The sequence below is a fragment of the Haemaphysalis longicornis genome, unplaced genomic scaffold, assembly GCF_048455015.1.
Source record: "Haemaphysalis longicornis isolate Haplotype H1 unplaced genomic scaffold, Haemaphysalis longicornis Haplotype H1 scaffold_23, whole genome shotgun sequence".
Classification (NCBI taxonomy): Eukaryota; Metazoa; Arthropoda; class Arachnida; order Ixodida; family Ixodidae; genus Haemaphysalis; species Haemaphysalis longicornis.
This window is the reverse complement of record NW_027526306.1, coordinates 6689308-6716968: the sequence shown is the minus strand read 5'-3', so window position 1 is coordinate 6716968 and position 27661 is coordinate 6689308. Positions and strand designations below refer to the sequence as shown.

The window sequence follows — 27661 nt, the reverse complement described above, 5'->3', positions numbered from 1 at the left end:
TGGAGGATATCCGTAGCTTTTTTCTGGGTGACATATGCCCCATGGTGGCCTGCGTCGTTTGTCAAACACAGCTTTCGCCGGAAAGAGAACCGCGGGAATATCGACTATAGTTGGAAAATTCGTGTATTAGGCGCTATACTTAGGATTTTATATTATTTGGTTTCTGATCACAATGTATACTTCCCTTGATTTCTAGGCGACGGGCATTATTCTTTTGCCTCGTGTTTTAGTTTTCGTGACCCAATGCTGGGGCCGCAAACAGTTACGATGGAAAACACGCCGCGCTTGCTCAGGGGGCAAAGCATTGCGCTACTAAGCCCAAAGAAGCGGGTTCGATTCCAGGCAGCAGTTTTCTGAGGGGTTTTATTTGCTGCCGTCTGAGTATAGACTTTGACTCTCAGGCGATTTGCATTTTGCTCGTTACATTTTGTCTTCGATTGCAGCGCCTTTGAATTCATCTCTTCGCCATTTGATTTTTGTGGGAAATAAAACTTTGATCTTCAACCACCGTCATCGTTAGACTGAGGGTATATAATTTTTTATTGGTTCTTTTGTCCGTTTGCTGTTTACTGTGGGCAAAACTACTAAATACCGAATTTTTTGCCGGTTATAGTACGCAATACGTTTTTGAAGTGAACCACCACGCAACAAAACATGTTTTATTCAGTCAGGGTATTTAAATGGCGGTGCGGAATACATTCACCTAAACGTTAAGAACATTTTCCAGGCGGCACATTCATTATGCTATACTGTCAAATTTGGGGCACCAATCAGGAAACGGAACTGTTACAGGAGGTTCTGTCGGCCCCGGTGTTGTGGGTCGTGGTCCGCATGTTGCTTCATCGTCTTCGTAATTTGCGCAGTCAGGCACGAAGCACCCCTCCATTACACATCCACACTCCTTTTCGTAGGCTGAACGGCAGTCATCAGGGATAGACTCCTTCGAGATGGCTGCAGTAGTGAGTAGCTCGCAGTTGTTCTTTCCTGGAAAACCGGAAAACATGCAGCATGTTTCCCCAGTTGCAAAATATTGGAAAGCTGAGTAAGGCGTCCATAATTATGGCAGAAGAACACGCAGCGCAGGTGATTGCAAAAACGAGGCTAGTGCTAATCATTACGTGTCACGACTTGGAATTTTGTATTCCAAAAGCGGGTATATATCGAGCCGTTGGATGCGGAATAAACAAGTGAGCATGAAGTGTTCTCGCTCCCAGAATTAACGTGAGGGCTTTAAAGGAACACTGAAGGTAAATAGCAAGTTGATTTCAAAGAAAAGTTCCATCTTCCCATAACCATTTTATCGCTCATTTGTTGCCGAAAGATGCTCAATTTTTGAGACATCGCTGATAAGACGCTGATCAAAGATGACGCAAACAGCGGCCGCAGCCGCTGTTTCCGTCACAATAAACCGGATGCAAGCGACGCAGCGGTGCTGTTACGCCATTGATGATTGCCATAGTTTACCGAAACTGACAAAACTGCTTCGCACGTGGTAGTATTGTATACGGTTGTTTAACCGTATACAATGCTACCACACATGAAGCAGTTTTATCGGTTTCGGTCAAATCAGTCATGCTTGCCCACATTCCTACGCCCTTAGCTGCTGCGCAAGTCTAAAGTTTGTGTATATTCATGACATCTCTGATCCGTATTGACCTTTCATTGAAGAAAAGCATATTTTCCTTTTTAGGCCGCGTGCATGTTGGCGTCGAAACACATGCTCGGTCGCGGCACCCGCACGACGCCTTCGATGGTTGCACAGCCGCCAGCGTTGATGTGTATCGAAATCCCTAGGAAGCCAGGAAAAACATTGCGTACGCGAGGCGTCGTGTTTTTTGAAAATATTTACTTTGCCAAAATAGCCTCTCCCGTGTTTTCTAGCTCAGAAAAAGCACGCAGGGAGTCATGACGATAGTGTCTATGCCCGCAATACTGCACACGGGTCGCAGACACATCTGGCCGATTATTGCACCAGGTATTGTATCAAACCCCAGAGGAACGTGTTGGCTTGTGGTGTACCGCGTGATCTATCGGCTGGGATCGGATGATATTGTCCCTAGCTTTGTTTTTCTTCGTCTACGTTCCAACATGACGTTGAAAAACTTCCATTTGAAGTCGTTATAAACGTGCGAATTCGTATTGTTAGATTATTTTTCACAGTATTTTGACCACTTCCGAGAGTGGCACGGTGTGGCCAGCGGCAGCGATAGTGGTCTTGGCGTTTTTACTATTTTCTGTCTTATTCTAAAGAAACTACTCTAAGAGGGGTATATTTATGGTCTGAGTGACATAACATGTCGATCCAGAACAGCTTCTGTTTGCCTTTAGATTCCTTTTTTTAACCCGCAGTGCTACACGGAACCCCTACGATAAATATAACACGTATCGACGGTGATTGGTAACATTAAGTGGTACCAATTCTTTGTTTAAATGCAAAGTGAGTAGTAGTTGCGAAGGGGTGTGCGCAGCTCAACTGGCGGTCGAGCCTCGACGCGCCGTTATTTACAAGCGCAGTGATCGGCTTAGTAACACAACAATGCAAACAAAGTTTTCCCTTTATTTTGGGGCGTTAAGTTATATCACACTACCCTACTTGCTGAATTAAGTTATTCGTTCATGCCCTAACAAATTTTATAAATTTTTTCTTTTCATACTGTCCCTTCCCTCCCGAGAATGAGAAATATTCATCTATTCCCAGCTCATTTCATAGACTTGCTGGCAGCACCAAAACTCGAGTACGGAACAATGAACCTGTAACGCGGCTGGGAGAAATCTGTGCTTTTGCCTAAATGTTCGAATTACTTTATGCCGTCTACTGACGCATTTGTCTGTTAACCATCATTGGCTCGGCACGAAGTTCATGAAGTGACTGCATTGTTGTGAGAGCATCCTGTGCCGCAGTGAAATGTTTATAGTGAGGCATTAGGTTAACATTTTTCCACGACGATTTTGTGGGCCTTGTTATGCTACGCAACGTGCCATGGAGTGTGTGTGTTTAAGTATGCGTCTTGCTTATCGTAACGCAGATAAATGAAATTAACCCCCATGAAGCTCACCAATCTAGATACCACGAAGCGGGATGCCAAGTGGTGTCGCAATACTTTGCGCTAGAAGTTCTTATTGTAAATTGTGCCCACAACTCTGAATTTCAAGCAAAAAGTATGTGAAGTGAGTATTTATCGTTAATATGTGGAGGGCTGCGTTAGTATTGGCGGCATTACTTTTGTAAGATAAAAAGTAAACATATTTTTAAGAAATGACAGAGAGAAGGTGCCTTCCCTAGAAGCAATGGGTTAAAAATGACGAGGGGAAGTAAACATGTGGAGAAGTGCGATGGCTCTGGCGGAGTATAGTATGGATTTAGGAGCCCCCCTCTCCAGTCAACTACAAGTTAGAAACAGCTGACAGGTGGTAGATAATTTTGATGGGGCCAAAACAAGGATTGCGACCTAACCTGTAGGGCTCTGTCACGATTTGACTGCAACAATACAGATCGGCGCTTTTTATCTCCTGCGCAATAATTTCTGCGGAACAATCCCTGCCTCCGATGAATACCCACAAAAAGGATATCCAAAACGTACAATACTTGCATTACAATCTTCGCGGCTTCTGTTCGCTCACTCGAAATTTTAAGATGCACTATGTGCAGCAGCAACTTTAAAAATTTCTCGCCATTCTTATTTTCAAGCCTATCATCGTGTTTGCTCAAATACGGTTTTGAATCCGGCGTTGATAAAATCGAAGGCCAGTAAATATCAGAAGTACTGCGTGAGGAAACACAGTGTTTCCGATAGAAAGATGGCCAGTTTAGTTTGTTAGTTTCGCAAATCGTTTTATTAGCGCCGCTGCAGGCTGTTCTGTTTGGGCTTGTTATGGCTTGCTCTGTTGGCATTGAGCCCTGCCAATACTCGCGCGTATGCGCTTCCTTTTTGCTCAATAGAAATGAATGCCTTTTCGCAGGAAGAGCCGACCTGCCCCAACGTCTTCGGTATCACGGTGTCGTGCTTGAGCTAAGGGCACCCTTTTGATGCGGCTTATGCAGACAGAAGCAGTTGAACACTCCAACTCCTCTTAGCTACTAGACAAGTAATTAGCTCCGCCACAACATTCACACATACCTGGTTCTTCTGCACAGGGCTAACAGGACCTGGGACAGTGTAGAGTGCTGTGTACGGTACGGCTCACGCATCTCACTTTCACCTGTACTGGCAATGCGTAGTAATCCCGGCTATGCTTTTGATATGCTGGGCAGGTCAGTGTGAATTGTGTCAATGTCCCCATCATACGGAACTTCAATCACTTTTTCTATATTATGAGCTGGGACGAACCGAACTCAAATATCCGCATGGACTTTGAAAGCAGCGGCGTGCCATTGTCGTTGAAGCACTCATGTCGGCCGCCATAACATTCCCTTCGTAGTTAATGGGTATTTCCTTCACCAGTTTGCGAGCCAGGAGCTTAAGTTGTGATGAGGTTATTCAGATAAGACGAATCAGGTAGTGGGTCTCTGAAATGGGTAGTCCATCGTGAATATTTAGAATGTATGTCGGTACGTTTCACAGGTTCATGGGGCCAAGACCTCTGACGAAGTTTGTTTTGAAGCGGCACCTAATAGAAGCAGTGAAGTCCAGTCAGAGTTCCGTTTTTGAATACTTGACTGTTGCAGTCGAAGAAAGCACAGCTTGCCGCACCCGAGAGTAATCGAGCATGTCGATGCTGCAAAGCATCACCGATGTAACTCACGTTTCTTCAACAAATCCCTGAGGCTCACATCAAGCAATCACAAGTGAAGAGACCAACCACCGTGGGACAGAATTTCCCAGAACGTGGCTACATTAGCACAACGGACAGTGCCGCTTTCCATGTCTGTCCAGAATACCAATGAAAAATTCAGATTTACTTTTCCAGATTTTAGTGTTCCCGGTAAACGCTGAGAACTGATATCGTGTTCGTACAGGATTTGTGTTGCACAGCACTTTTGCCATAAGTGAGGTCTTATTCGTGCTTTCGTAGACTTTTGAACTAATAGAAACATCTCGAAGAATATTGCTGCCATGTGTATATTATTATAGGTTCATGTAACTAAGTCGCGAAGCAAGTATAAGTGCCCGTGAGACTTGCAGCATGTGGGTTTTGTCGTGGGCAACATTGTTGCGCTGCTGTTTTGACGACTGGGACTCATACGGATATGGTCCGACATCCAAATCCTCAACATCAGCATGTGGAGTCAGCAATACCGATGTCTGATTGCGCCCCCACTGCCACTCAGAGTATTGGCAGCCCATCTCTTCGCCCTTTGTGTGCTGTGCACGACGTACATGTTGAAGGCAAGCGAGCAGCGCAACATTCATCGCGGTTAGTGTTTACGCGCCCCGAAGAGGGTGACTGAAGCAGATGAGGGACTAGGTCTTCTCTTTCAGGCTAAATACCGGCGAGCGGTACACGCGATGCTATAGCGGTCACCATATGCCATGGGAACCATCTCGGGTGATGTTTGCGAGCCAAAGTAAAATTTGCTTACCTCAGTGGCTGCTAGAAACAGATACAGCTCGCATTTTGCTTCAGCTTGATCATATCTATGCGAAGAACGTGCGGTGTGTTATTAAGAAGCCTCTCCAAAGCGCCGTTTCAGCGTTGCATTAAAGTTAATTTTTTCTCCTGTTTAATTTTTAGCGAGATTTATGGAAATCAGACTGGCATTCCGGCGACTGCAACAGCGGAATTTCGAGGCTTTGCAGGGTCTGTACAGCAGCACTTTTCACACATTTATTTGATTGATTGATTGTAGCTTTAACGCGCCGACGCACCGCAGGCGATGAGGCGCGCCGTAATGGATGGCTCCGGATTAATTTTGACCACCTGGGGATCTTTAACGTGCGCCGAAATCTCGTGCACACGGGCGTTTTTGCTTTTCGCCTCCATCAGAAAAGCGGCCGCCGCCACCGGGAATCGAACCCGCGGCCTTGTGACACACATTTATTTGCCCCCACACGTATTGCTACTACGCCCATTCCGCCCACAGGTGAATCAACGACGTTCGTTCGGGATGTACACTTAGGTATTAAACTGCATGAATCCAGGGCTACCGGGATTCTTCCGGAGTGCAGCGATGAAGCGTTACGAAGATCTTTTTCTGTCAGTTCGATTCCATCAGGCATCCTTGTGATGGACTGAGCAGTAGTTACTCCCTGCTCGATCAAAGTTTTAGCTAGGCAAAGTTAGTTTTGTTGAGCAAAGATTCGAATTTTTAAATTTCTGGAAGACCAACTTAATTTACCGTCATATATAGCAGTACCAGCTTTATGCGTGTGTTACAATAACGAATCTTTACGGTTGATGTTATACACAATAATGTAGTGTTTTTACTTGCGTAATCTATTTAGGCAGCCCTGCTGACTCATCTTGATCCCCAGAACTTGACAATTTTATGATCTTAAGTTTCGAAATTAGTTCCTTTGTTTTCTCAGTTGGTTTTCCAGTTTGTTTCCTACATACTATTTCTGTCGGAGCTGCTGAAGACTCTGTGATTGCCGTTGCTATGTTGTCATTTAGCCTGCCTGCACTATCCTCACTCTCCTCCAGAAATGCAAATTTATTTTGAAGAGCTTTTTGAACTTTGCCGTCCTGTCTTTGACTGACTCTATGCTAGCTTTCTCCCCTCTCACGAGTTTCCTTGTTTTTCTTTTGAGATTCACCCTTACCTTGTAGCTAACCGTCCTATGAATAACCCCGCCGAAAGCGCCCTCTTCAGCTTAGGAAATATAGCAATAGGAGAAGAAAAAGATTATAATTACCTCTAACATAAGGTTAGTGCTGACCCCAACCACGAGAGAGCAATCCGCCGCAGAGCAGGTATCGACTGGTGAGAACTCGGCAAGCACTCCTAAATATTGAAAAGTAAGCTACCCCCATCAGGGAAAAGACACGTATACAAACTATGCATAATGCCGGTGTTGACATAGAGTTGAAACTTCGCGTTCTAGGAAACAATGGGAAAGCAAACATATATCGGCTCGATGGGCCATGAACGTTAGGAGTAACACTTAGGTACCGGAATTCAGCTTCCTGGGTCAGGGAACAAAACCGAGTAGATCATATAGTGCAAGTAAATAAAAATAAACTGACTTAGACTGTCCACTAAGTAAGAGGAATAGACAATCGGCAGACAATTTGGGCTACAGGGCGCAGATCGAGAGTGGTGTCTAGATAGGGAAGGGCAATAACATGATGGAGGGATGAAATAGAGCAATTCAGTGGCCAAAAGTAAATTTGAGCGGCGCAGGAAGGACCGGTTGGAAGGCAATGCGAGAGGCCTTCGTCCTGCAGTAGGCCTGGGAAGTTGTCGAAGGTGGTGAAGATGAATTATTTTTAGGTAGCGCCTTTCAGTCGCCTACTTTCTTCTTTTACTAACCGGCCATAGTCACGTGATGGCATTTTCTGGCACCGATTGCAGAACCTGCTTCTTAGGGCGACAAAGTTCAAACGAAAATACTGTACGACCGCCTGAAGAGTTTAATTAATAAACTTTGCGGTGAAATACAACTTACTAAAAAGAAGAATGTATCAAAGTAATTTAATTTGCCTGCCCCCAGTAGCCACAGCTGCACCAGTGGACTGAGAGAACGCACTGAAAAATGGTGCCACTCACTAGCGGCGCCTCCTTGGAGTGCGCTGTTCTGGACCGGTTGCGTCATCTTAATAATCAGCTAATAGCACGAATCCCATTTTGAAGCATTTGAACTGCGCCTCAAAATACTAACATCATAGTACGTAGGCGGCGCCAGAGCTTGTGTCTCCCAAGCTTTGCTGTGTCTCGAGCCTTCTGGAATAGCAGACGTTATCAAGTATTGTATTCACTTACAACTCTCAGATCCCGTATGCATTTATGGGGAAGCATTTATCCTAATATAGTTATTGCACATGACAGACACAAGTTAACATTGAAATCCGTACATGCATAATTTTTTTATGTGCGTGGGCAGCATTTCTTCTAGATGTTGGAGGATGCTATATGTGGTATTTATAGTACTTAAAAGGCGAAATGTTCTTTGTTATGCTATATATGCTTAGTTGTTTTGCTACCGTGTAAATAAAAAAAAAACTGGTGAATGCTTTAGGTATTACAAAATTTTACGTAGTTTGAAAGATATTGTGTCATTGGATATTCACTGTGTTGTATATCTAGCGACAGTTTTTTTTCACCAGCGAAATTTAGCAGTTTTTTGGAAAGCAAAGAAGCACTTGCCTTCTTTATTGATCTCAACAGGATCCTGGAAAATCCAACATGTGTTGTTAGGTTCTGCGTAGATTATCTTGCGCTTTCGAACACAACCATCTGTGTCAAAAGAACTCCGATTAGGCAGTACTCAAAGTTCCTTAACATAAGACAGTCCACCAAACACCGTCAGAAGTATTTTTTCGAAGAAAACATTCAATTCATTTCCAAAATTTCCAAATTATAGTTGTGCTGAACAACCGTAAAAAAATTCAATATGACGTAATTACTAGGTTTGTTGCCACAGAACACAGAACTACAACATAGAAATAAACATTTAGTAAAACCGGTTTCTTAATACCATATAAACCAAATAAAAACTAAGCGTACCTGACATGCTGTTTCGACTTAAGGTTCCCATTATGTTCAGGAATCCCGATATACCGTATTTACTCGCATAATGATCGCACTCGCGTTATGATCGTACTCCTGAAGTTCGTCGTCAAAATATGACTTTTCAGGGCGGAGCTCCTCTTGCTCGGGTACTGTCCCGTCCCTCGTTGCTGCAGTGTACATACCGCTGATGATGATTGTGGCAGGTTGCCCCTAGGAATTGGCCAACCAAAGATTGGACGAAGAGGTCAAAACGTTCAACGCGTTCGTTCCTACCCAACAAGGAGGAGAGAAAGAAGATGAGGTTGTCGTTCGTCGTCAGTGAGAGAGAGAGAGAGAATACATTTATTGAGCGTCTAAATTGGGAGTGGTTCTTTATTTACTGGAGCCCATATGATGTCATGGCCGCGTGCGCCCGGTCGACCAGCGCTAGCTGGGTCGCGAGTGAGGAGCTAGACATCAAAATCTCCCATTGCTCTCTAAAAGAGGGGGTGGGGGGATAGAGGAGGGCTGGATTTTCTGAGCTGAAGTCGCACTCCCCAATTATGTGGCGGAGTGATCCTGGTTTTTTACAAAATTTGCATTCGGCCGAGTACTGTTCCGGGAACATGAGGTGTAGCCTTGTTGGGTGGGGGAAGGATCCAGATTGAATGAGGCGAAAGACTATCTGCTGCTCCTTAGAGAGGCTAGGATGAGGTGGAGGGAGTGTCTCTTTCTAGCCGGTAGTGCTGCGTGACTTCTCTGAAAGTGATAAGCGGGCAGTACTCCACGCCTTCCTCCGTAGCCTGGGGTGCGAGTGCGCAGGCTTGTTGGTGGGCAAACTCGTTACCCTCCATGGAGGCGTGAGCAGGCGTCCACACCAATTTGATTTTTCTATTTGCTATTTTGTTCTGCAGCAATCTAAGGGTCACTGGTGACACCCATCCTGATTGGTAGTTCCGATATGCTTGCTGCGAGTCGGTGACAATTGTTTGTGCCGGCGTCTGTGTGAGGGCCAGAGAGCTCAAGACATGTACCGGGGGTACGCGACGCAAGACGCTCTGCAGAAGGCGATGGCCAAGGTGACCCATGGAGATTCTCATCGTCCCAAACGAGTCCTACATGATCACTACAAACATCGACGTTGTCGACGGGTTTGTTAACGGAGCGCTGGGAAGTCTCAAGCTTTTGGAGTGAGGAGTGGTTGTCTTGAAGCGGCGGCGCCCGGTTTCGATCCCACGACTCTCTGGCCGCGACGGAAGGTACGTGGGGCTCGTCCCACTGCACTACAAACCGAGACGCGAGCATGGCTACGAACGCGCCTTATGTCCTGCACTCATGCAGATGGTGCGCGAATCAAGAAGACCTATAACAACGTGTCGAGTGCCATTGACGCGGTGGCGCCTGGTTTAGATCCCAATCCCTGACCGCGACGGAGGTACGTGGCGCTCTTCTCACTGCGGTACAAACCGAAACGCGAACATGGCTACCAACGCGCCTTATGCCCTTCACTCATTCAGATGTTGCGCGCAGTCAAGAAGGCCTATAACAACGTGTCGAGTCTTTGTATGATGTGTGCGCAAATGTTTCAAGGTTTTACCGATAATTATTTTAGCATAGCCCCTCTCATCATCATTCACGTCGTGGAGATGGCGGGATTATTTGATTTCCCGCGCAATGACCGCACCCTGAACTTGCCGCAGCCATATGTCGTCTGTGTGCCAAGTCTAGACGACGGTTGTAGTGCTTACGTTAGTTTCCTCCTGTTTCAAAGCGGACATGGCTACGTTATTGCCGCGGACTTGACGATATTAGCGATATCGGCAAGCATGACTTCATTATTGGTGCGGGAGAAACTCTCACTAAATGCACATTATGTACTCACAAAACATATAAAAAAACGCGCTCGGCTTCCTGTGTCGTCCGCCGTGCCTTGATGTCCCACACTGTGGCAGCAGCAGCCTTTTACTGGTCGACCTGTTCGCACCTCACAGCATACTCGTTCCGGCGCGTTCTGTAATTCCGTAGTTCCGGCGCCGTCCGTAATAAAAACAATGCATTTTGCATCACTTGGTCTCATTCAGTGGTCAGTGGAGTTTTAATTATGTTTTTATTTCTTATGTTTATTATGTTTGTTGACTTATCGTAAACATTCTGAGCTGCAACTTGCGTTTTCCTGCGCTAAAACGTTTTCCCGAAAAGTTTACCTCGCGTAATCATCGCACTCCTAACTTTGCAACATATTTTTTGGAAAAAACTGCGATCATTACGCGAGTAAATGCGGTATTGCTTATATATGTATCTAGACATCTATATTTAAACTCAGCAGTTTCATCATCCTGTTCAAAAATATTTCTTGTTGATGAGGCGCAGCCCCGATTTGTTGTTATTTGTGAACATGTACGTGGCGTGAAATACAGATACAGTAAAACAACCAGTGGTTATACGAAAAAAATAACTTTTCATAATCTGGCGCAGGAGTCGCTTACATTCCAGGGCACCTCTGTTACGTTACCTGGACAAGGTGTATACCGACACTCCTGATAACTCATCGTCGAGCTAAAAATTTTCCGGGAGCATGCATGAACGTGCAGATAACTTTTTTCATAAAGTCAAGTTTATTTCTTGCACTGAGATCAGCCTGCCGCCCCAGAACACGCGTTCAGTATTGCTAGCGAAAAGCAAGCTTCCAGCTTTGCAAAAAGGTATTTTATTGTACGTACATGAAGACCCCGCAAACGTACCTTGTGGGGACTGTATAGCAGATGCAAGGCCGGGGATGGTTTAAAGGGCGGAATGGCAGGCGAAAACTTTGTTCTTTTGTGTAGTCTTTTGCGTTACCGGTTTTTTCACTAGTCGGTGCGAGGCGGTGATTTTGCAAATTTGCCTAGTAATTTAAGCCGCAGCTGTGACGGATTAGAAACACACAGTAGCGCCCAGCAATATGGAAAAGCTGTCTCTAAATTACGGTACATTGTCGATATAATCCGTCCGATTTTTATGACAATAATGGCAGTCTCGACAGTGAATCAAGCTGTTTGTAAAAGCACACTTAGTTTATATTTTTGCCAGTGTTAAATACTTTCCTAACCCCTAGAAAGAGAGAAAGACAGAATAAACTCTATTCTGTTCACCAACGGTGGTGCTCAGTCGTCGCGCTCGAGCCGTTCCTAACATTAGAGAAGGCGTCCAAGAACCGGGCACTGTCACATCTATCACTGAGGTGCTAGCATGGTGGATAAGTAGCGAGCGGCGGCAGCCTCTGTTTTGAACGACGAAGAGCCGACGGCGAAACTTCACTCTTTAATGCATGGCGATACGAGAGTAGCGATGCTAGAGGAACAGAAGTACTTTGGTGAGCTCGCAGCATGAATCAGTCAAAGTAACGCTCATAAAGGTGAATTCACATGACGGACATGTCCGCAGCCGTACTGGTGACGTCGCATGACATCAGCAGATAGTCCGGCGGAAGGAAGCATTCGCACGAAGGATAAAGTGAGCAGACAACAGCGCGGACGGACAGAGCAACAAATAGGAATGGTTGAGGGTAGTGGCAGAGATGGACGCCGGCCGAAAGCGTCGTTGTGTGGCGGTGGCCGTGGCTTTGGTCACATAATGAGCAGCATAAGATCACGTACTTGCCAAGTGAGAATGCATATATACAGGACAGATGTAGCACCCACGTTTTATGGTCCTGCGTTTACTGAACTCTTGCTTCCTTTGCAGTCGCTTCAACAGCTCTACCTTTTAGATGCGAAGCAGCTTACGCTGGCGCCTGTTCCCTCCGCCGTTGTGTGGGCGCTGCTGTGCGGCGTCCACACCCCCACTGCGCATGCCTGGCCAGGCACCGCTGATGATAATTGTGGCAGGATGGCCCTAGGAATTGGCCAACCAAAGAATCCGTCACAAAATAGCGTCGCGTTCAAGCACTGTCGCCATCTTCTGATCGGAGAACCTCCTTCGACAGCGCCGTGATGAGTGCCACGGGCAACGCCGCCGGTAACGCCACCTGCAACGCCACCGTCAACGCCAGTGTCAGTGCCGCGGACAGCGGCGCGGAGAAAAGGGCACAACAAGACGAACAAGAAGAAGGAGCAGCACCTCCTCCTGCCGTGATCGTGCACCCGGAACACGAAGACGCCGACCTCATCCCGAGCCAAGACTTCGTGCGCCTGATCAAACAGGCAAGTCCGTGCGCAGCCATGCGCGAGCGCCAGGACATCATGGACCGCGACGAATACTACAACTTGATACGGATGACAAACGCGGAACAACGTCAGCTACTGCGTGAGATCATCCACCGGCAGGCGACGCCATCAGCACCGCCGCTACGGGTCTTCTTCACCAGACCGGCCGGTTGCGGCAAGACGTTCGTCCTCCGGCTTGCCATGGACCTCTACTGCCGGTACAGTGACACCGGCAACAACACCGCCGACATTGCGTTCGTCATCTGCACGAGCACCGGAAAGGCGGCTGTGGCAGTGGGAGGAAACGTGGTACACGCGGTTTTCAAGCTCTCTCGGAAGACCACCGGCCCCAACAAGGATGGAGGCCTCAGCGACAGCGAGTTGAACACCTTCCACGTGGCCTTCCGCAGCGTGAAATGTGTAATCATAGACGACATGAGCTTGATGTCTGCGGAAAACCTAAACGCAGTCGATTTGACTCATGACCTCATGGCTACTCAGGGTTCCCGTTCGGGAAGATGGTGGAATTTTTTCGACTCTCAGACGTAGCTCACGACGTTGTTGCGGGAACCTGATGATCGCTCCGATCAGTGTGTCATCCACCCTTGCTTGTGGCTGATACGTCAAATGACCTTGGAGCAACCGCCCTGTACCGCCGTGCAACCACGCCGAAACACAGCTCGCTATCTCGGTCAAGTGGCGACTTCGATCCGCCCCCAGCTGTTTCGACCAGAGAGGCAGGGTTGCGAGATTATCCTGTCTTGTGAGTGCCAAAGCGCAGTATTCTGCTGTTTTGCCCCGCCAAAACTTCGTACGGAAAAGACACCTCGCATTGTCAGCCCACATCGTCCACTGTCCGTTCACTAGCGTCACGAGTTGGTGACGTCGTATCACGTGGTTCAGATTCCGCGTTCGGAATCAGTGATTTCGTCCGCATTGTGAATCAGCCTTAATGAGCGCCCGAAGCGAACGAAGTCGGTAGCCGAAAGCCAAGAGAGAGAGAGAGAGAGAAAGACGTGCTTTATTTGAGGCCTGTGCGAGAGCACTCTTGCTGTCTGCATCAGTGCTGGCCTGTGAGGGTGGTTGAGTCGTCAGGGAGGGCGGGTGGGATGGTAGGAGTGTCTGTGGTAGGTACCCAATACGCCTCTTGGACCCTCGTCGGCATAGAAGGCCAAGAATGCATACAAAAAGCGTCAACGGTTGAGGGCCTTCCCACCATTTGCCTACGACAATAAAAAGTAGAGATACAACAAAAAATATCGATGGGTTCTGTGATAAGAGCCGACGCCTGCTGTGCCGGCGAGAGGAAAAAAAGAGGGTATAACGGTAGTTAGAGTGCAACACACACAAACAAAAGCACTCTTGCAGAGCATGTGGCGATGAGTTAGCCGCCGTAAGAACGATGACAGCCGGTAAAGAGAGTTCTGGCCGCGCCGCAGTTTCGAAATCCCTTAATCGAAAGTGGTCTCCCTCTCCCAACGATAGAGCTTCTCAATATCACCTAGAGTGAAAACTGTCGCAGCGGTAGCACGCAGTCATGGGAATTGTGGTTACTTTGAGAATCAGATTGGCAGCAAGTGGCCAGTGCAAAGTGCTATGGATTAGGCTTCTCGGTTTGTTAGTTCTGTATTCGGTATGCTTTCTCTTTTCGGGATGGCACTGTTTGGAATTGAATGGCTATCCCAGTTATGTCTAAATAACAGCGTGATTAGCGCTTAACGCACGTCCTCGCGTAAGCGAGCACATGCGTTAACTGAAACGTAACTCAAAAGGTACAACTCAACTCAACGTTAACTCAACGTTAACTCAGACGTAACTCTAAGACGTAACTCGAAAGCTATAACAACAGAGTCCTGTGTGAGAGCGACAAGCGAAAAAAATTAATACACAGCCGCCAATGTCCTCTGTCGTCGTCGCTACAGTTCACTGTATTGTCGCTGCCACTCCCTTGTGGGCTGCTTCTGGCCGGCAAAAAGCGAGCGAGGGTCTCAGAGGCCTGTATACCACTTTACCGCTTGCCGCTATCGCCCACACTATAGACACTAATTACGCTACGCTAACACACCCTATCCGTTTTGTGTACCCATTTTCGCGTCGCTCATCACAGTCGCTCCGCGTACGTACCCCTTGAAGCATGAACTGCCTTGGGCACGCGGAATGAGGCAACATAGACAGCGACTCGACAAGCCAGTATTTTGTTGCCATTTAAAGCATTCATGCAATTCCATAATGCTTTGCGCACGTGCTTGAAGACTTACTTGCGGTAATAGGCTCCGCCTCTAGGTTTATTATCTCAGCTTGGAAAAAACAGATGAATACGACGTAATTACATCATTGCATCTCTATGTTGCAACTGCTTCACCTGCCAAAGCGCGTAGCACACGATAATAACACTGTATTTAGAGAAAGCAAGAACAGTCTTTAAGACAATCTAAATACGTTTTTTCACCTAAATATTATAGAAAAATCAAAGAACACCTCACCCAGTTTTGAGTATGCAATAGTTTAACAATATAACCACGACGGCCCGCTGTATCTCGCGGCGTGCGCAAAGGGAGGACTTCTGCTTTTTTTTCTTTGTAACAAACAATTTTTTTATCCAACGTAAACCATCTAACACAGTGGCCTATACAAAATAAAATTGGTTAACAGCGGCACTTTTGGCAGCAATTTGTTAACAAAAACTTTATTTGCATAGCCACAATTCTTTGCCGGCCATGCCGTGCTGAACTGCCGAATTACACAGTATGGCGGCACCCATGGAGGCGTAGAGTGCTTTCGCCGAATCACGTTTACGGTAGCGCCGCATTACACTCTAGGTAAGATAGTGAGAAACTCTATGCTCCCGACATTTCCGCTTTGCGGAAAATTATCCCAGCGCGCTGTCGAAGCCCGCGCAACACTTACACACTGGCACACACAGTCAATTTATAACACTTTGCGTTCTGCCAGCATCCTCTGCCAGCTGCACAGCCCAGAGCTCATATTCCTGGGAGCAGATGAGCAGCACGGTCACTAGAAGGCCCGCTCGCTGTACGTTTTGAATGTGTATTCGAGGCCTAAATCTCCCCGCTTATTTTTCAGCAAGTAATTGAACAAGCGACACTCAAACCAGCCAACAACCCGCTTGTCATTGCAGGTGATTGCAACGCTGCTCACCCTCTGTGGGGCTACGCATACACCTCCCCAAGAGGAACTAGACTAAGCTCGCTGATAGAATCTAGACCTCACGATTCCCACCGGCCAGAGTAGGCCTACACGCATTGGCACAAGCATAGGTCGGCAAACTCACTCATGAGTGCACTCATACACCCCCTACTCACTTCTCACGAGTGAGTGAGCCTCATCGTCATTTTGGCCTGGTGATAGCAACTGCGAGTGAGTGCGAGCGCCACTCAAGGTGAGCCCCGTTCACCATTCGCGAGTGCGAGTTCCACTCGCGGCAAGCCACGCTCAGCACTCGCGAGTGCGAAAGCCGCTCGCGGTGAACCCCACTCACCACTCGCAAGTGCGAGTTCCACTCGCGGTGAACCCCACTCACCACACGCGAGTGCGAATTGCAGTCGCCGTAAGCCCCACTCACCACTCGCGGCGAGCCCCGCTCACCACTCGCGAGTTCGAGTTCCGCTCGCAGTAAGTCAAACTCACCACTCGCGGCGAGCTCCGCTCAGCACTCATGAGTTGCGAGTGTTGCGAGCCGCCTGCTGTTGTAATTGCTGCTGGCGCTATCCACTCGTACGCACAGCCACTAGTTATTGAAAAGACTGCCTTTAGCTTCGGAAATATGTGGCTACTCCCCTTTATAATTAAGGCACCATAGAACCAACTCTCTAGTGACCTGTTGATTGAGGAATTCGATTTGGATGGACGTCTGACGCCATAGTGCGCTGATACTCTCACTGTCATGACTCATTGAGGGGCTGTTCCCGCACTCCCGCCGAATGATGTTTCTTCGTGTCTTGGTGTCTAGAGGTGTCTGACGACGTAGTTTTGAGTTCGACGAAAAACACTCGCTGTAGCAACGCAGCAAAGCCAATAATTTGTTCCGTTGTTCTTGGGGTAGCGCCGGATTCACGTCGAAGGGCTGTGGAAGCTTGAAGGTGTCTTCGGGTGTGCGTTCAAAGTCGGCGACCGCGATCACGTCACTTGCTTCTTGCGTTTCTTCGAGGAACGCAATGGCAGCGCCCTGGTTTAGATGCTGGTACTCCTCGGTGAAATTAGTGACCAAAACGTGGGATATGCATTGTTTAACGCGCGCAAGGCCTCTTGCGACGGAGACACCGCGACGGAGAAGCAACCTTTGGTCACTCTCTACGACAGCGTCGATGTCAGGAGCAACATCCTCACAGTAGATGGCGATCATCAAGCTTGCGCGGGGTGGCAGGGTGACGTGATTGTCGGCGATCCTTACAGTAGCACGGTGGTCGGGGTTCGGTGGTGGCGTCGTGGAGTGATCACAAGAAAATGTTATCGACTTGGTCTGCAGATCAATTATTGCGCCGTTGTCCGTCAAAAAGTCCATTCCGAGGATTACGTCGCGGGAGCAGTTAGGTAAAATGACGAACGCAGCAGGGTACGTAGTGCCGTCTATGGTGACGCGTGATGTGCACGTTCCACTTGGCGTTACGAGATGGCCTCCTGCTGTGCGTATGTGCGGACCGTCCCATCTTGTCGTAACTTTCTTCAGTTTAGACGCGAATGACCCGCTCAACACCGAGTAGTCGGCTCCCGTGTCGATGAGGGCGACTACGTCAAAGCCGTCGATGGACAACTGGACGTCAGACGCTGCCTTCATCGAGTTCCGGGTTCGTCGGGGCGTCGCGTCTCGGCTTGTGCGTGTAGACGCTCGGGCACTGCGCGTCGTCGTTGTCGTCGTCTTATCAGCGGCAGTCTCGGTCATGTCGGGTACGCGTCGCGCCGTGTAGTTGTCGTCGTGGTCGGGAGTCTCGTCAAGGTCCTGTCGGGTGGTCGGGATGAGGGCATGTCTTGAATCACGGTGTCCGGTGCGTCCTTGCGTCGTTGGAAGGTTTTCGTTTTTCCGCCGTTGTGCAACTTCACCTCCAGAAGTTGCTGCTTTTAGTTTCCCCCGCGTGGGCTGGGGGACCTTCCACGTGCGAACTCAGCATTGCTACGGTGGGTCGGCGACTGGTATGGGTAGGGCAACGGCGAACGGTTGAAACGGGAGGGTCCACGGCTGGTGTTAGAAAGGTATTCGTCGATCTCAGATGGGCGCTGGCCGGGTAGGGGGCGTGGTGCGTCGACAGGGAACCTTCGCAAACCGAGCCTCTTGTAGGGGCAGCGACGGTAGATGTGGTTGGCCTCAACGCAGTGGTAGCACAGCGGACGATTGTCGGGCGTTCGCCAGACGTCGGTCTTCCTTGGGGCGGGGGGTTGCACCGCAGGCGGTCGGGCCGGCGACAGGGGACGACGGTACGGAGCCTCGCGACGATAGGGCGCAGGTGGGAGAGGGCGAATGACAGCAGCCGCGTAGGCCATGGCTTGCGGCTTGCGAGGTGCTTCTGGCGTCGTTGAAGTTTCGAGCGCTTGCTGCAGTTCTTCTCTAATGACGTCGGTAAGGGAAGAAACTTGTGGTTGCGGCGGCGTTGGGAGCAGTTTCCGGAGTTCCTCTCTCACTATTTCGCGAATAGCCTCGCGTAGGGTATCTGCGGGAATGCGCATGCTCTCGACGCAATTCGTATTGGCCGTGCAATAAAGCTGCGGTCATACTGCTTAGCGCGCATTTCCAGGGCTTTCTCAATGGTGCTGGCTTCGGTCAGGAATTCGTCGACGTTTTTGGGCGGGTTGCGGACGAGTCCAGCAAACAGTTCGTCTTTCATGCCGCGCATTAAGAAGCGTAGCTTCTTTTCTTCCGTCATTTCGGGGTCCGTGCGAGAAATAGTTGCTTCATTACCTCAACGAAGATCACGACCCCTTCGTTGGGGTGCTGCGTTCGAGTTTCAAGCAAAAGCGCTGCGCGTTCTTTTCTGACCACGGTAGTAAAGGTCTTAGTGAACTCGTTTTTGAACTGAGCCCAGTTTGTCAAGGAGCTCTCGTGATTCTCGAACCAAGTGCGAGCCGAATCTTCCAAGTAAAAGAAAACATACCGGAACGTTTCTGCGTCGTCCCACCTGTTGAATTTCCGGACGCGCTCCAGTTTCTCCAACCTTTTATCTGGGTCTTCAGCGGGGGCTCCTCGGAATGATGGCGGTTCCCGTGGCTGCTGCGGAACGACGGGAGGATTGGCTTGGTTGACCATGGTGCTGGTGGCGACGTCTTTCTTCTTCGCTTTCTCCGGTAGTAGGCCGAACTCAGGTGGTAAATCTTGCTGGCGGGGGCTGGCTCTTGTTGGACTGGCTTGGCGGCTTCCAGAGGTTGAAGTGGGCATGAAGGGTGCGTACCCCGCACCTCCACCAGATGTCACGAAGCCAAGGACGACGCAGTTGTCTTGAACTAGAAACAAGCTTATTGGTGCGAACTTGTGCTCCCCTAACAACTCAAAAGAATACAAAGGCGGCGAAGCAGCGGTCAACAAAGTGACTAGCACGGGCGATTGTCGTCGAATGAATGCCGCGGCGTCTGCTCTGCAGGCTTTTATCTTTCGGCGCAAGTCATTCTGGAGCCGTCGATTGACATCCAGAACATTGTAGATCACAGAGGATTATTCTGGGCTAGTTAGGGCGAAGCAGTCTGCTTATCTGAATGTGATAGCCCGTGCGGCATAAAAGTAAAGAATGTAAGACGCGCTTCGTTTGGAACGCAGATAACACAGCCGGGCGTGGCCCGGCAGTAAAAACAAACAATAAATAAACAAACCCATACATGGTTCGCGGCAATATGGTAGAGCGTGCCACGTTCGCTACAAAACTGACACAGAGCAGAGTACTGGGTGGGATATATTATGCGCAATTACGTCAAGTGGGGAAACGTATTCGTTTGAAGCTGCCAAAGTATTCTCTCCTGTCTTTTGGTTAAGAATTCGCGGACCGAAGTGTAAATCCTGTGCTCGAGCCTATAATGCTGACTGATCTCGTGGTAGGTGAGCAATGAGCTCGCAGCCTCTATCCTCCGTGGTGCGCGGTGGGATAACTATCAGGAAGTATTGTGGGCGCTGTTGTTTCCCTGGAGGACCGAATGGGCTGGAGTCCAGAGTACCTTGACTCGTTGGTGAAGCGGACGTTGAAGAATGTGTAAGGGACATTTGGATAGTCTTGCATGGAGGTAATTTCGCCATGCCTGTTCCAAATCGCTTAGAACTGTATCTGCGGTCGTCTGAGGGCTGGCCAGGCCAGTGGCATTTCTTCGGCTTGGTCAGTGCACGTGCAGGGCAGGGTGATGCTGGTAATATGCGACGTTGCGCTTGTCACAAGAACAGTCATCGATCCGCTTCTGGCATAGTCTGCCACATCAGTATAGACCGTGCGGTCCCTGTTGTCGTTGACTCTTCCGATTGCACAAGCTCTAGCCTCTCTTCTGCCTGCATGGTGTACTGGATGCATGTTGTGCGGTATGGGTCCTACTGCAATCTTCTCTCGCTGTTCGATTAGCACATCACGTTACTGTATCTCTACAGGGGACGTCATTCCTAGTCTACCTAGGAGCCTTCTCCCAGTGATACTTTACCCAAATCTTTGTCGCTGGTTTGGTAGATGAGCCTCGTTGATTTCAGCCACTGTGTTGTGAATAACCAGTTTTAGAAGTTTTTCATTTGATGTGCTTACTAGAGCCCCAGAGCCTGCATATATGGCTTTCTTATTAATGCGTTTAATTTAGCTGTTCTAGTCTTACTGAGTATGGCATATGGAAGGGTGAAGCCAGTCGGGACATCACAAAGGCCTCAACGAGCCAAAGTGTGTTCGCATCTTTCATGCCCGTAGAGATGCCACGTATGCAAAATTATATCCCGCCATGGGAGGACACGCTTGTTACAGCGCAACAACCTGCACCCTCTAAAACTCAGCGTCGGAGGCTCACGTCACAGCGGACCTCGCCGGTTGTAGGTGCTACTTCTCGGAGCAGTACATCACGATTTGTCTGTGGACGCGTCTTTGTGGGCTGCGTCCTGCATAGCGGAAGTGGGCGCTGTGTCGAAACTAAAGCCTTCGACTTATTTCGCTGGACGCCGACTCCCATATTACGGACTTTGACCTTGTTGCTATAAATGAAGGTATTCACCTTACACGCCAGGTTGTCACAGATTCCCGAGAGTGGCGCTACGACCCCGTGGAAATATTGACTGATTGCACTGAGGCACTGAAAGGCTTCATTGGTTCTTCGGTGCAGAACAGCACCGCCCAATGAGACATACGAAGAAGTGAGGGTTGACTGTGGCGTACTGGTAACCATACGCTGGATTCCTGGACATCAAGGACACCTAGAAAACAAGAATGCTCTTGGACGTGCGAGCCAGGCTTCTTTACACCATTTCCAGTTTATGTTGCCTCTAAGACCAATTACACTACTTGCTCATCGAGATGTGGGGCACTGCCGTCGACGTAATCGCCGGTTCCGCACAGGCCACCTTTAGTAATCTTGGTGACGGTATTGAAAAAAACCGCGGACCCCGAGCCCCAAAAAATAAGCTGCAGCCAACCGTAGCGATGTGTTTATAGGTGGAGGGAGAGGAACCACGAACGGTGGACGTCGGAGTCGTGGTCATGCTCCGCCAGATGAGCTCCCTGTCTGTCTACAAGGAAGGGAGCTCCGGGACCTCTCTCGGTAACAGGGTAACCCGAGCAAAGAAAGTACCCCCGTCCCCTGCTTCCATACTACAGCATATGGTACATTCAACCCCCCCCCCAAACGTGATAAGTCCTTAAAAAGGGCCCGCACCGAAGTAGCATTCCCTTCTCTTCATAGTATATCTGTTTTTAAACCTGACAACAACACGCGTTTCCTAATCATTGTGTCTCTTGAAAAATGCCTGTCACCTCACAATCCGCTTTTCTTGTTTCAAAATTTCTCTAGTCTAATCTGCCTGTCATACAAAGCTAAGAAAACGAACTGGTGAAATTCTTGTGGAAGTCACTAGCGAGCTTCAGTCCACCAAACTCCTGAGCCGAAAGTCAATTGCCGATCTCGACATCAAGGTCGCGCTCCACAGTAGCCTCCACATCTCGCAGGGTGTGATCTTGGAGCCAGATCTGGCAAACGCGACAGAGGCCGATCCCCTTGAAGGACTATAAAACCAAGGTGTAACGGCAGTTCGGCGCATTGTCATACGAAGAGATGACAAGAAAATACCCACTAGGCAAATAATCCCTATCTTTGACCGACCCACTCTTGCAGATCCCATCAACGCAGGCTTCATCCGGTGCTCCGTACGAGCGTACATCCCGAATCCGTGGCTCTGTTACAAGTGCCAGCGGTTCGGGCATGCTAATAACTCGTGTCGGGGCCAACTAACCTGTACCAAGTGCGCGCAACACCATCATTCAACTGATAACTGTCCTCAGCCTCAACTGTCAAGCACCTCACGCCGCATAATGGTGAACATGCGAGAAGTTCAAACTAGAGAACAAATCATAAACATTAAGGTCACCGAAAACATCACCTAACCAGAGGTGTGAAAGAAGTTCGCCTCTTTCTCCCTGGGGAGGCATGCTAAGCATTTTCGGGGGATTATGGCGAGGCAGCTCACCGGGGGACGAAGCAGCGTGTGGTTTCTGCGGGGACCCAGTACCGCGAGTTGGACTTGGTCCCGTACGCCCCCCATCCCCCGCGGGTTGCCTTTGGTGGCCCGTCCCTCCCCCACAGCGCTTGCTGAGCCAGAAGCGGCTGTGGTGGCAACAGCCACCATCGGGACCGATGCAACTCCGGCCACTGGTTTCTCACCCTCCCTGCTTCCACTGGAATCTGGGGAGGCGATTAACAATAGGGGTCCGGCATCGGCTCCCACCTCTGCCGCACCGCCCGTGCCACCTGTGGTGCTCCCGACACATTCGGTGGCATCAGCTAAGAAAAGGAAAGGCACCCCGGGCATGGGAGCCAATTCCAAGGGGCCCGTTCATCGGGCACCCCTAGAACGCACGAGGATGAGACGGAAGTGGCACCGCTCCTCTCTTTGTCCCTGCGGAAGGAATGGGTCCCGGCATCCAAACCTGTAGAGAGGCCGAAAATCCCCCCGAGAGTCCAAGCGCCGAAAGTCGATACATAAACACCACACTCCAGTAGCTCCAAACACTCCATAATGGGGAAAGAAGACATAATCCAATGGCACTCCAGATGTCTTAAACATCTTGACGATGCTTACTAAATACTGCATGATAATCAGCCAAGTGTAAAGTGTGTACAGGAAACACATTTGAATTCCAAGCACAGAAATTTCTTACAAGGTGTTCAGAAAGGACAGTGATGGCGGCACACACTGTTCAGGCGGTGTGGCCATAATCGCTCGGAAATCCTTAGCATGCCACCCTGTCACTCTGAACCCTGCCTTTGAGGCAGTAACAATTCGCACAATAATATTTAATTGGTTGATAACGGTATGCTTCATATACATTCCTCCTGATCTTGCACTTTCCAGATCTGATTTCGAGGCGCTGGTTGACCCGCTGCCGTAACCATACATCCTCAAAGGTGACCTTAATGCACACAATTCTCTTTGGAGCTTTTCTCGCATGGACGCCCGAGGTCACCTGATAGATAAGTTTTTAACATCCTCTGGATCATGCCTTTTGAACAAGAATGAGCCAACATGCCATTACATAGGCACAACACATAATCTTATCTTTACTTGGCTATTTGCTCCGTAGTTCCCTTTCCGTGTCTTGAGTGGGCCGTTGGCATGGACCCATTTAGTAGTGACCACTTCCCCACTTCACTAAGATATATAGGTAAAGTCCCATGCAATCCATCTTCCCAAAATAGGTTCAATGAAGCAAAGGCTAACTGGAATACATTCAAAGATACATCCAAACTCACCACGCATCCATAGAACACCTACACTTTAAAGAAGCTACCCACCTCCTCACGGTGCACATCCTCTACGCCACCGAAAAGTCTATTCCCCACGCCTCTGTTGCCTGCGCAACCCGAGGAGGCCGTGGTGGAATGAGGACTGTAGGCGGGCGCGAGAAGCCCAGAACAAGGCGCGGGGTATCCTTCTTCGGTTCTCCACGTCGGGTAACCATTTAATGTTCAAAATGCCCAAGGTGATAGGAAAACGTGTGCACAGTAAGGCAAAACGAGATAGTTGGCGCTCATTCATACCATAATATGAACTGATATACCGACACTCATAAAGTCTAGACACGAATACGCAAAATAAAAGGACAACAGACACACAGGCAGCCCCTGGCTAGTACAACAGGGCATACACTGGCAGACCAGGGTAACACGCTCGCACAACAGTTCCAACATGTGCCCAGTTCAGCACACTGCACTAACACTTTCATGAAACACAAACAATCGGCCGAAAAGTAGTCTTTCCTTGATAACCAGAAGTCAACCTCCTCTTATAACTCCGCGTTTTCTCTTCATCAGATGAGTGCTGCTGTGAGCACTTGTAATCCCTCAGCTCTAGTCCCATACAAAATCACAGATACAATGATACAGCACCTACACTCAGGCACTGCTTCTAACACTCCTGTACCTATATAACGAGATATGGCTTTCAGGGCACATTCCAAAGTCTTGGAGGGAGGCTATAGTTGTAGCTTTCCTGAAAGAGGGGAAGGACCCCTCCTCTCCCGCTAGCTATCGACCCATTGCCCTGACCAGCTGCCTATGGAAGCTCCTCGAGAAGATGATAAACTGGAGGCTCGTGTACTTTTTGGAGTACAAGGGTCTCCTCGAGAGCTCCCAGGCAGGCTTCAGGGTGGGGCGATCCACCAACGATCGACTTGTTGCGTTGGAATCCTTCATTAAAGATGCATTTGTGCATAACCAGTTCTACCTTACGGTATTTTTTTATCTTGAAAAGGCTTACGACACAGCCTGGCGATACGGCATCCTTAGCGAACTTAAGTCCTTTGGTGTGTGAGGTAACATGTTAAACACCATTTCTAGTTACACGTCGACGAGGACATTTCGTTTTAAGGTTGCGTTATCCCTGTCCGGGATACATGTGCAGGAAAATGGTGTGCCGCAAGGTGGAGTTTTAAGCTGCATATTGTTTTTAGTTAAGATGAACTCCCTCCGAAACGCACTGCCGCCAGCCATTTCCTGTTACATCTTTACATCTTTACATGATGTACCAGTATCTTTTATATCCTGCGACCTGCAAATTGGCGAACTTCAAGTACAGCTCGGTGCTAAGACATTTGCTGGCTGGGTGGACCTTACGGTTTTAAAATAAACGTGGGCAAAAGTACTTGTGTTGTGGTCTCCCGCAAGTGAGGGAATATTGCGGACACACAGATTACCCTTAATCGTGCATCAATTCGTGTAAAAACGGCGCACAAGTTTTTGGTGGTCCTTTTTGATGAAAAACTCACGTTTTTCCCACACATCAAACCACCTAAACATAAATTCCTAAAAATACTAGATACTCTCAAGGTACCCTCCCACCAATCCAATCGTGCAAAGAGCTGCTTCACCGGGTCTTTACCGCCTTAGTCGCGTCTCGGTTAGACTACGGTAGTGTCGTACTTGGGTCGGCATAAAACACACTAAAGATTCTTAACCAAGTACTCCACTTGGGCTTTCGCCTTGCGTCTAGTACGTTCCGCACTATCCCGGCCCAGAGTCTGTACGTTGAATGTAAAGAATGGTGCCTGGAACATCAACAAATGTACATATATTTATTATAGGCTTTTAAGGTTTCATAATTGAATAGATATCCTTTTAAACTTGTCCTCAACAATACATCCACAACCCAGCTCTTCTCAAATCGTCCATCTGTTTCTTTTCTCTTTCAACTGAGGGTGAGAGAGGAAGCTTCAGGTATTTCCGTAGGATTTTTAGATGTATACACATAATTATTTATAGACATTTTGCCACCAATACAACTTCAGACTGTATTATGCGATTTGTCTTTTATGAAAATGGATAAAAGAGGGTTCCGAGAACTGCATTCTGCAGCACTTTTTGTCCCTGCAGGATAAACATACATGTGCCTATTTTGCGGTAATGCCCCGAAAACTTCAACTACGGCATCGTGCGCCGCTCATGGTTCCTATTACTCGCCGCGGTGGCTCAGTGGCTAAAGCGTTGTGCTGCTGAGCACAAGGTGGCGGGTTCAATTCCCGGCACCGGCGGCCGCTTTTCTGATGGAGGCGAAAAGCAAAAAGTCCCGTTTGTGCAAGAGCTCGGCGCACGTAAAGATCCCCAGGTGGTTAAAATTAATCCGTAGCCCTCCACTACGGCACTCCTCATGGCCTGCGTTGCGTCTGCGGGTTAAACGCTACAATCAATCAATCAATCAATTATTCAATCAATCAATCAAACATTGTCCTAATTTTAATTCTTGCAGAACCATGAGCGCACGCACAACCCTCTTTGCAGAAGCATATGGCATTTTACTCATCGTTCAGCACATTCTTAAAAACAAATTCCTAAGTTCGTCATCTTTAGAGACTCTGAGCATTTTGCGTGCATTGTCATCCCGCAAACCCAGAAAAAATTACATTCTTGTCTTGTCTGTAATCCCATAATGTCTATATATATTCTAAAGATTTTCAACTAATCGTGTGCTGGGTTCCAGCCCCCGATAAAATCTCGGAGAATGAGACCTCGGATCAAGTTGCCGCCGCTGCTGCACTTGCAAACAGAGTGGACATAACAACATTACCTTTACTGACCTCCAGCCACATATAAGACAACACCTTTGCAAAACATGGGAAGCCGACTGGAGTGCACACATAGACAACAAGTTGCGCATAATGAAATCACACTTACGACGATACACTAGTGACTCACGCAACAGATTCATCGCAGTTGCCCTAGATAGATTACGCACAGGCCCCACACACGGGACACACCCCCATCTGCTCACTGGATCTTCAAGACCCCTGGGTAACATGTGTGGGAAGGGCCTATCCGTACGGCACACCCTCATTACATGCAAAGCACTCCACACAAGACGCAAGCACTTCCCTCAACTCTACAGACAACACATTCCACTACACCCAGCACTCAGTCTAGCGGGTGATCCCATAACTCCTCTACAAGGTACCTTTAAGTTTCTAGCCGAAATAAAATTTTTATACCTCCTTTTCTATCACACCTAGTTTTTTAGCCTAATTTTATCCCACACACAATCACAACCTAGCCTTCTGCACCAGCAATCCTCATTGTCTTTTATTGGTTTTGCTTTCTTTTTGTTGAACAAGATTAGAGTCTGCGTCTACATCCTTCATGCATAGCCACTGTTTTGTCGCTCTTTGCCCTAGTCGACCTTGCGCCATAAAAACTCAACCATCATAATCACGCAATCCACGGAGGCAGGAATCAGCAACTGCTATTCCACCATGCGGCGATCCCGCACACCCGGTTTACCCCGAGGGGCTCAAGTGTTTCTCAACCGGCCGCGGTAGGAGTAAGCTTATGCAGACGACGTGGTTTCTCGATGGCGGAATTACCCGCTGCAAACTACATCCCACGATGGAAACCTCTCTAACGGTGGTTCCGCTGCTGCGGTTCCTAGACCAGTCCAATGATTCGTCTGCAAAACGGACGTGACTCCCACAATCGGCTATATTGTTTGGGACTGCGGTGCAATAGATCGGCTTCGCGCAAAATATCATGCTGCCTGGTTCCTCCCCTATGGGGACTGGCTCAGGCCACTACACCAGGACCAAGCTACATTTGCCGCCTTGTGGCACTTCGTTTCTAAGGCAGCCATGGCCGGACATTGTTAACCCCCTCCTCCAAACGTGCGGCCTCGATCCATCCCTAATAAAACTATTTGTCGGTCTCCCTGTATATAAAGTTGGCGAGCTGTGTACCG

General features: G+C 48.5%; 1 long non-coding RNA gene across 1 annotated transcript in view; it reads right to left on the bottom strand.

The window, feature by feature from the left end:
• Nucleotides 1-495: 495 nt before the first annotated feature.
• The window catches only part of LOC144172533 (uncharacterized), a 76108-nt gene continuing 48942 nt past the window's right edge, over nt 496-27661 (bottom strand). The window contains exons 4-5 of the long non-coding RNA XR_013323037.1: nt 8246-8335; nt 496-984 (exon numbers count right to left, since the gene is read on the bottom strand). This is a non-coding gene — a long non-coding RNA (uncharacterized LOC144172533). The remainder of the gene's footprint in view (nt 985-8245; nt 8336-27661) is intronic.